Consider the following 8,629-nt stretch of genomic DNA (forward strand, 5'->3'; position numbering starts at 1 on the left):
AGCGGGACAGGAGGGCCACACCCCTCCCGGCGCTCGGTGTCCTGCCCCACTCCCTCCAGCTGCCCGCGGTGCAGCGCATTTGGGCCCCTCCAGCCTCCCAGAAACACCTGGGCAGGGGGCCCCAGAGCCTAAAGCGAAGCAGGTGAGGGAGGTCCGTCAGCTGGGGCCAGTTCATGCCTCCCCAGGTGAGAGGAGTAAACTAGACTACCCGGCAAGGTGCCAGGTGAAGAGGTGAACCAGGTCGCCAGGAGAGGCCCCTGGTGAGAGGGGTGAACCAGGCCGCCAGGTTAGTCCCATGGTCAGTGTGGCCCTGAGGATGGGCGCCCTGCTCTGCCCTGACCAGCTGTGAGCGCAGCCCTGGCCCTGTGCCAGTCACCACGGGATGGAAAGGACTCTAAGTGTGGGAGGATGACCGAGCCCAGCCCTGGCCGTGAAGGCCGGCACGACGGCTCCAGACAGAGCCCAGAGGCTTTTCCCTCAGACTGCCCTTTTCCTCTCTCCAAACCCTCCCAGTGCCAACTTCCCTCGGGCAGCCTCCCACCAGCTCTGCTTCACCGTGCAGAAATGCCCCCCACGCCCTCAGCAGCACCCCACAGATGGCTGAGGGATTCGTCACCATCGTCCCACACCAGTGCAAAGAATTTTTTTTTTTTTTCAGTTGGAGTCTCACTCTGTTGCCCAGGCTGGAGTGCAATGGTGCAGTCTCGGCTCACTGCAACCTCTGCCTCCCAGGTTCAAGTGATTCTTCTGCCTCAGCCTCCCAAGTAGCAGAGATTATAGGTGCCCACCACCATGTCCAGTTAATTTTTATATTTTTAGTAGAGACAGGGTTTTACCTTCTTGACCAGGCTGGTCTTGAACTTCTGACCTCATGATCCACCTGCCTAGGCCTCTCAAAGTGCTGGGAGTACAGGTGTGAGCCACCACGCCCAGCCACGAGGAATTATTTTAAGCCTTAAGAAATAACAACACAGCTGGGCTTTGTGGCTCATGCTTGTAATCCCAGCACTTTGGGAGGCTAAGGCAGACAGATCACAAGGTCAGGAGTTCGAGACCAGCCTGGCCAATATGGTCAAACCACGTCTGTACTAAAAATACAAAAATTAGCCGGGCGCAGTGGTGGGTGCTTGTAGTCCCAGCTACTACTCAGGAGGCTGAGGCAGGAGAATCACTTGAACCTGGGAGGCAGAGGTTGCAGTGAGCCGAGATTGTGCCACTGCACTCCAACCTCGGCGACAAAGCAAGATTCTGTTTCAAAAAAAAAAAAAAAAGAGAGAGAGAGAGAGAAAAAGAAATAACAACACTAGGTGTCCAGTGTGCAAAATTTGGAAAATTATGAAAAATCAAAACAAAAAGAAGACCCCATAAGCCAACTGCATAGAGGTAACCTCTCTTACCTTCTTGTCAGACATCCTTATGATCCCCTTTTCCACCTCATTGAAATATATATATATTTTTAATTTTTTTGGCTGGGCGCAGTGACTCACACCTGTAATCCCAGCACTTTGGGAGCCTGAGGCGGGCGAATCACAAGGTCAGGAGATTGAGACCATCCTGGCTAACACGGTGAAACCCTGTCTCTACTAAAAAACACAAAAAATTAGCCAGACGTGGTGGCGGGAGCCTGTAGTCCCAGCTACTTGGGAGGCTGAGGCAGGAAAATGGCGTGAACCTAGGAGGCGGAGCTTGCAGTGAAGCGAGATCACACCACTGCCCTCCAGCCCGGGCGACACAGGGAGACTCTGTCTCATAAATAAATAAATAAATAAATAAATATTTTTTGAGACAGGATCTTGCTCTGTTGCCCAAGCTGGAATGCAGTGCTATAAACGTGAGTCACTGCAGCCTCGACCTCCTAGACTCCAGCAATCCTCTTCCCTCAGCCTCCTGAGTAGCTGAGACTACAGGTACATGCCATCACACCTGGCTAATTTTGAAACTTTTATGTAGAGATAGGATCTTGCTATGTCGCTCAGGCTGGTCTCAAACTCCTGGGCTCAAGCGACCCTCCCAGCTCGGTCTCCCAAAATGTTGAGATCACAGGTATGAGCCACCATGCCCAGCCTAAATACGTATTTTAAGGGATTCACACCACATACTGCGTTCTACAGGCAGTCCGTGACTTCACACCCACCAATAGCCAGAAGTCCGTCTCCACACCCTGATGGTCTGCGCTGGACTCCGTGTCATGAATCTGTCACCTTGTTTGGGACATTCTGGTTTCTCCTGGTGTCTCACTAGCATATATCACAGTGATAAATGATCTTGTTTCCACGGATGTTTGCACAGGTGTCCGGTTCCCCCTACCTCGGGATAAATTCCTACAAATAGATTCTGGTTCACAAAGCTGCACTTTTTGACACGTGTTGCCGTGGGGGATTTTCCAGGTTATTTCTGTTGGGGATGGAGAACTCAGAACCTGAGAAAACATGAATTTTGTTTGTTTGTTTGTTTTTGAGATGGAGTCTCACTCTGTCACCCGGACTGGAGTGCAATGGCATAATCTGTGCTCACTACAACCTCCACTTCCCGGGTTCAAGTGATTCTCCTGCCTCAGCCTCCCGAGTAGCTGCGATTACAGGTGCCAGCTACCACGTCCAACTAATTTTTGTATTTTTAAGAAGGACAGGGTTTCATCATATTGGCCAGGCTGGTCTCGAACCCCTGACCTCAAATGATCCACCCACCTCAGCCTCCCAAAGTGCTGGGATTACAGGCGTGAGCCACCGAGCCTGACCTGAATGTTCTGTCCTAAAACTGCTTATTACAAAGAAATTGTGGAATACCCTTCTCCGGCCCCCCACGCCCCTCCCTGAATAGCTACAGGGATGGGAGCCACAGGAAAAGGAAGCATGTGTTGAGCCCGGAGTGGCAGTTCCTCCTCTGTCTGTTGGGTCAGCCCAGGAGACTGGAAGCCCAGATGAGTAGGGTCCCTCCTGGGTGCCCCAAGGTGGGACATGGTGGGTGGCGCCGTGCCCAGTGCCAGGTCCCCTGGAACACAGAGGCAGCCTGCTGATGACCTGGCCTCTGCCAGCCAAGGCTTCAGGCAGCCAACGCACTGTCCACACTGCACCGGTGACACACTGGTCTCCACACCAGCAGACTGCACACCCCTTTCTGGTTGAAGCTACCTGGTCAGAGTCTATTCTAGAAAGAGGCAGTGATATGGGGACCCCTGTCCTTTCAGCGATGAACAAAGAGGGCTGCCCCCACCTTCGTCCCCATCACCATCCTCTGACCCGGGCAGACCTGGGGTTAAAAGAGAGCCGTGGTAGGGGGCAGGGATAGCATTAGGAGATATACCTAATGTAAATGACGAGTTAATGGGTGCAGCACACCAACATGGCACATGTATACATATGTAACAAACCTGCACGTTGTGCACATGTACCCTAGAACTTAGAGTATAATAAAAAAAAAAAAAAAGAGAGAGAGAGAGCCGTGTGGCCTGGGGAAGCTGCTTCGTCTTGCCCTGCCTCAGTTTCCCCAGGGTGGGTTAAATAGTGGCCCCCAAAAGATGTGCCTGCTTGCACCCTCAGAATGGGACCTCATTTGGAAACTGAGCCTTTGCAGATACGGTTAAAGTAAGGATCTCACGATGAGGTCATCCTGGGTCAGAGTCAGGGTGGGCCCTAAATCCAACGCAAGTGACCTTATAAGAGACAGAAAGAGGTTCCTCACTGGAGGAAGAAGACAATGTGAAAAATAATGACAATTTTTTTTTTTTTTTTGAGATGGAGTCTCACTCTGTCACCCAGGCTGGAGTGCAATGGCATGATCTTGGCTCACTGCAACCTCTGCCTGCCTCAGTGCTTCTCCTGCCTCAGCCTCCTGAGTAGCTGGGATTACAGGAGCACGCCACCAAGCCCAGCTAACTTTTGTATTTTCAGTAGAGATGGGGTTTCACTGTGTTGGTCAGGCTGGTCTTAAACTCCTGACCTCAAGTGATCCACCTGCCTCGGCCTCCCAAAGTGCTGGGATTACAAGCATGAGCCACCACACCCAGCCAACAATGTTTTTAAGAGAGAGAGAAAGAGGCTGGGCGAGGTGGCTCACGCCTGTAATCTCCAACACTTTGGAAGGCCGAGGCAGGAGGATCACTTGGGCCCAGGAATTAGAGACCAGCCTGGGCAGCATCTCTATAAAAAATTGTAAAAAACAGACAGAAAGTAGAAGACACAGAGACACAGAGGAGAAGGCGGAGATGGGAGTGGTGCAGCCACAAGCCAAGGACACCTGGAGCCCCCAGAAGCGGGAATAGGCAAGAAGGACCTTCCCCTGGAGCCCTGTGCAGAAGTTCGGCCCTGCCCCAGCCTTGACTTCAGATCTCTGCCCTCCAGAATTGACAGTCAATGTGGGCTGTTTGAAGCCACACAGCTGTGGTCATTTGTCACAGCAGCCACAGGAAACTCATCCACATTGGAAAACAGGAAAATGCTTCGCACAGGTTTTATAAGGATGAGGAAAACTCTCCCAGGGGCCTTGGCACACGAAGTCCTAGGAAGCAGCAGCTGCTCACTCAGCAAACTCCAGCCCCTGCATGTGCTGGGTGCGGGGCCCCGGGACAGGGGCTTGGCCTCTCTGCAGCTCAGCCCTGCTCCAAGGCCAGCAGGCAAGGGTGCAGGCAGACAGTGCTGTGGGGACAGAGGAGGACGGCGCTGAGGCTGACTTCACCACACAGCAAGATGAGCCGGGGCGAGGGCAGAGATGGGGGCGTGCCAGGTGGAAGGAACCGTGCGAGCAGAGGCCTGCCTGTCAGAATATGTGCAGAGCTCTGGGCAAAGACAGGTGCAGGAAGTGGGGCAGAGCCAGGGGAGCAGGAGAAGAGATGAGGCTGCATCCGGGAAGGGGGGTTGCTGAGGGCCAGGGGCTGGGGGGTGAAGGGGCTCGGAACACAAGCAGGGGAGCCGTGCATGGCTCAAGCAGGGGTTTCCATGGCCTGACACTGAGGTCTCCTGGGTGCAGCAGGTGACGTCCAGGTAGGAGGCAAAGGGGTCTGAATCCCGGCCCAGGCAGGATGCACGGGGCCAGACCCCAGCACTGCCTGTGGCACTTGGGGTGCCCCAGCACAGAGTATAGTCAAGCCCTCCTCCCTGCCATGGGCTCCCTGCCCATGCCTCAGTTTCCCCAGGCCTCCCTGGAGCTGTTGCTGTAGCACTGTAGGAATGCAAAGCAAAGCTAAGGACCCTCCTATCAGCCTGAGGCCTCCTGGGCAGCCATTCTCAAGAGACCGTGTGCTGGGGGCCCACCTGGTGTCACCTCGTGCTGGACACAAGACCCTGACCCCTGAAACTGCAGTATCCACCCCCCCACCCTGTCCTGGGGTAGCTGGGGACCCTCTCAGGCCTGAGGGGAGGACAGGAGCTCCCCAGCATGAGGAGCACGCCACTGCAGGGTTGGGGCCAAGCAGGGCGAGCTCCCAGACAGGCTCAGCTGGCCCTGGCCCTGGCCCTGGCCCAGCCTCCCCGTGCCCAGCCTGTGAGGCCGCCCTTTGAGCTTCTGGATTAGTATTCACGCCGGGTCCCCAGCTCTGAAAGCCCTTGTTCCCTCCAGAGAGCAGCCAGGGCGGCTGGGGCTGGGGGGATGCTCAGTGCAAAGTGACAGCCCCAGCCATACACTGGGGCCCTTAGCCTGCTCCCCCAGGACCCCTCCTCCACTGTTAGGGCTGTCCATGGGCTCAGCCAAGGCTGGGGGACTGGGAGGGAGGCCCGTCTGTCCATCTCTCTGTCTCTCTCTCTCTCTCTGAGTTTGTGTCTCTGTCTGTCTCTGTCTCTTGGGGTTCTTGGTCTCTCTCTGTCACCAGCTCCCTCCTCCCTCCATCCCCGTCTCCTATCCTCTCGTGCTGCTTGCAGTCAGGGGCCGGGAGTAACTCCACATGTAGTTTCTCCAACAAGAAAAGACACACGGGCCAGGCACATGGCAGCGAATCTCCCGTGACATCTCCCTGCACCACCCGTCCCTGTCGGGGTCTGTCTTGACTCTGAACTGCCTGCAGACCTCCCCACAGCCCCCACAGTTGGACCCCAACAACAAGAATAACAAAGGCTTGGCTGGGAGCAGTGGCTCACGCCTGTAATCCCAGCACTTTGAGGCCGAGGCGGGCAGATCTCTGGGGCCCAGGAGTTTGAGAGCAGCCTGGACAACATAGCAAGACCTACCTGCATCTCTACAAAAAATTTTAAAAAATTAGCCGGGCGTGGTGGCATGCACTTGGGAGGCTGAGGTGGGAGGATCACCTGAGGCCGGGGAGGTCAAGACTGCTGTGAGCTGTGATTGCACCACTGCACTCCAGGCTGGGCAAGGGTGAGACCCCATCTCAAAAAATAATAATAATAAATAACAAAAGCTATGTTGATGGTGCCCATGGCCAGGCGCACGCTGGTCAGGCCAGCTTGGGGTTTCTGGGCCTGAGTGGCACCGAGCTCAACCGTGTCCCCGCTCCAGCCCTGTGTCCTCAACTCTGAAACATGGTTCTAAGATGGACGGGATTTGCCATGAGGGGGCATCCATGGGCAGGGATGCAAACAGTTGGTACACAGGGTCCCAGAAGGTTTCTGACCTGGAGGCCGCCCTGCCCGGCACCTGTGGGTCACACCGCTTTGGCGGATGCAGGGATCCTGAAGGCCTGGTGTCTGGTGATTTGGCCGGGCGCCCACCCAAGGCCACACCACGGACCATGGAAACCCCCTCGGAGTCCTCAGACGTGCCTGGCCCCTGGCTTGGCCAGCAAGGTCGCCAGGGAGGCCCAGCATCCCTCGGGGTCCCGCCCTGGGAAGGAGCCTCCAGTGAGTGCGTGGGCTGCGCTGGGCCAGTCCATGAGGCGCATGAGGGGCCCCAGCTCTGCAGCCAGAACCCACGGCCGAACCCACGGCCGAACCCACGGCCCAGCAGCTTCGTCCAAGTGGCCAGAGCTGGCCTGAAGCAGCCGAGACCCTCCTGAGCCATCACCTCTGCCTCCCACATACCCAGAGCTGGGGTCGGGGGTGAAAATGAGGAGGGAGCCCCTGCTCCTTGGGCGTCTCCAGCAACCCCAGCCGCACAGGGGATCTCGGGTATCGAGGAACAGCCGGCGTGCCCAGGACGCGCCCAGCTCCCTCTTGAGGCTTCGCTGCCTGGGGTGGCTGCGTGTCTGGACTCTCGGAGGTGCCTGAAGAAGCCCTGTAGAAGCCGGGGTCTCCAGTGCCTGCTGCGGTGCACACCCACCCAGCCTGGCGGGGCTCAGGGAGCCTGTGGGGCCGGAGACCTAGGCAGGTCCCCAGAGAGCCAAGTGCCTATTAATGGGAGCTCTGGAAGCAGCCCCCTGGTGAGACAGCTCTGGGGGTGCCACGAGCACCCAGACCTTCTCAGTGCCTCCCATCCCAGGAAACCATATTATATCCCGGCCCTGCCCTCCTCCTCCAAGTGCCACTGTCACCAAGGAGCATCTAGTAAACCTCCAAAATCTCTCTCAACTGCCCGCCCCACCCAGGCCGGCTACAGACTCCCCGGCCTCCACACACCCCCTTCCAAGCCACTTGCCCCCAACAGGAAGCCTTTCAAAGACCATGTCTCACCACTGCCAGCTGTCAGCTGCGTCCCTCGGCTCTGTCTGCCCCAGCCTCACATCCCTAGTTCCTACCTCCAGAGTTCCTCTGCCTACGAGGCCCCCTGCACCCCCAGCTGGGCCTCCTCAAGTCGGATGAAGCCCCAGCCTCCTTCAGGGCCATGGCCCCTCACCACCTCTCCCGGGCTCCAGACTCCATCCTTTCTTCACTGGCCTCCTGGCCTTTGCCCGGGCTGTGCCCTCCATCTGCAGCAGCGGCCTGGATGCCTTCCACCCCACGTTTAGGCTTCAGGCCCCACGGCTGCCTCTTCCCAGAACCCTCCCGGCACGCACTTCGGCGACTCTCACAAGTACCTGTTCAGCATCAGCCTTCGCCCAGGAGTACAGGCTGGGGACGAGGGCAGCGGCCGCCTCTGCCGGTCCTGTCAGCACCTAGTGTGATGTCCAGCCCACCATGGGTGCTCAACCCGGGCGGCTGTGCTGCCGCAGGTCACAGCACCAATCAGACACCCCCATCCCCACACACACCCTGCACCGGCCCACGCGGCCGTCACACTCGGAGCACACACACTCTGACGCGGCTGCACTGTTGGTACACGCACAGGCGCACACACCCACACGCACAGGCGCACACGTGGGGGCACGCACGCTGGGGTGCCCTGACCTCCCCGCACGCCCTCCTGCCACCGCCCCGGCCTCTGTCCCCACGCGTGTCACACACGGCCGGGCGTGCTTGCTCACACCGTCCCACGACGTGGTTCCAGCCGGCGCCCGGAGCTCGATCAGGAGAGCTGCTGTTGGCCGCCTCTCCCTGCCAGCGTTTGCCAAGCGGTTTCCATGACAACACATCTTGGCTCCGACAGGAACCAAGGAGTGTGGGGAAGAGGGTCCCCACGGAGGGGGCGAGGCGAGGCAGGAGGTCTCTACGTCTTCAGGCTCCCGGCAGGCATGGGGGGCTCCACAAGTGCAGACACCCCCCCAACCCCAAGCCAGGCTTGCACCCCGAGAAGGAGGCTCTGGGATGGTCCCTCTGGGCTCCCTGGCACAGGAACTGACTTAGGTCACTCAGTCATTCAACGAACTTTC

At 57.6% G+C, this 8,629-nt stretch overlaps 1 protein-coding gene across 1 annotated transcript in view; it reads right to left on the reverse strand.

Moving 5' to 3' along the window:
* AMZ1 (archaelysin family metallopeptidase 1) overlaps nt 1-8,047 on the reverse strand; it is a 41,559-nt gene extending 33,512 nt beyond the window's left edge. The window contains exon 1 of the mRNA XM_011976920.1: nt 7,898-8,047. The gene's annotated coding sequence lies outside the window, so the exon portion shown is untranslated. The remainder of the gene's footprint in view (nt 1-7,897) is intronic.
* Between the last annotated feature and the right edge of the window lie 582 nt (nt 8,048-8,629).

The sequence above is a fragment of the Mandrillus leucophaeus genome, unplaced genomic scaffold (assembly GCF_000951045.1).
Source record: "Mandrillus leucophaeus isolate KB7577 unplaced genomic scaffold, Mleu.le_1.0 Scaffold171, whole genome shotgun sequence".
Taxonomy (NCBI): Eukaryota; Metazoa; Chordata; class Mammalia; order Primates; family Cercopithecidae; genus Mandrillus; species Mandrillus leucophaeus.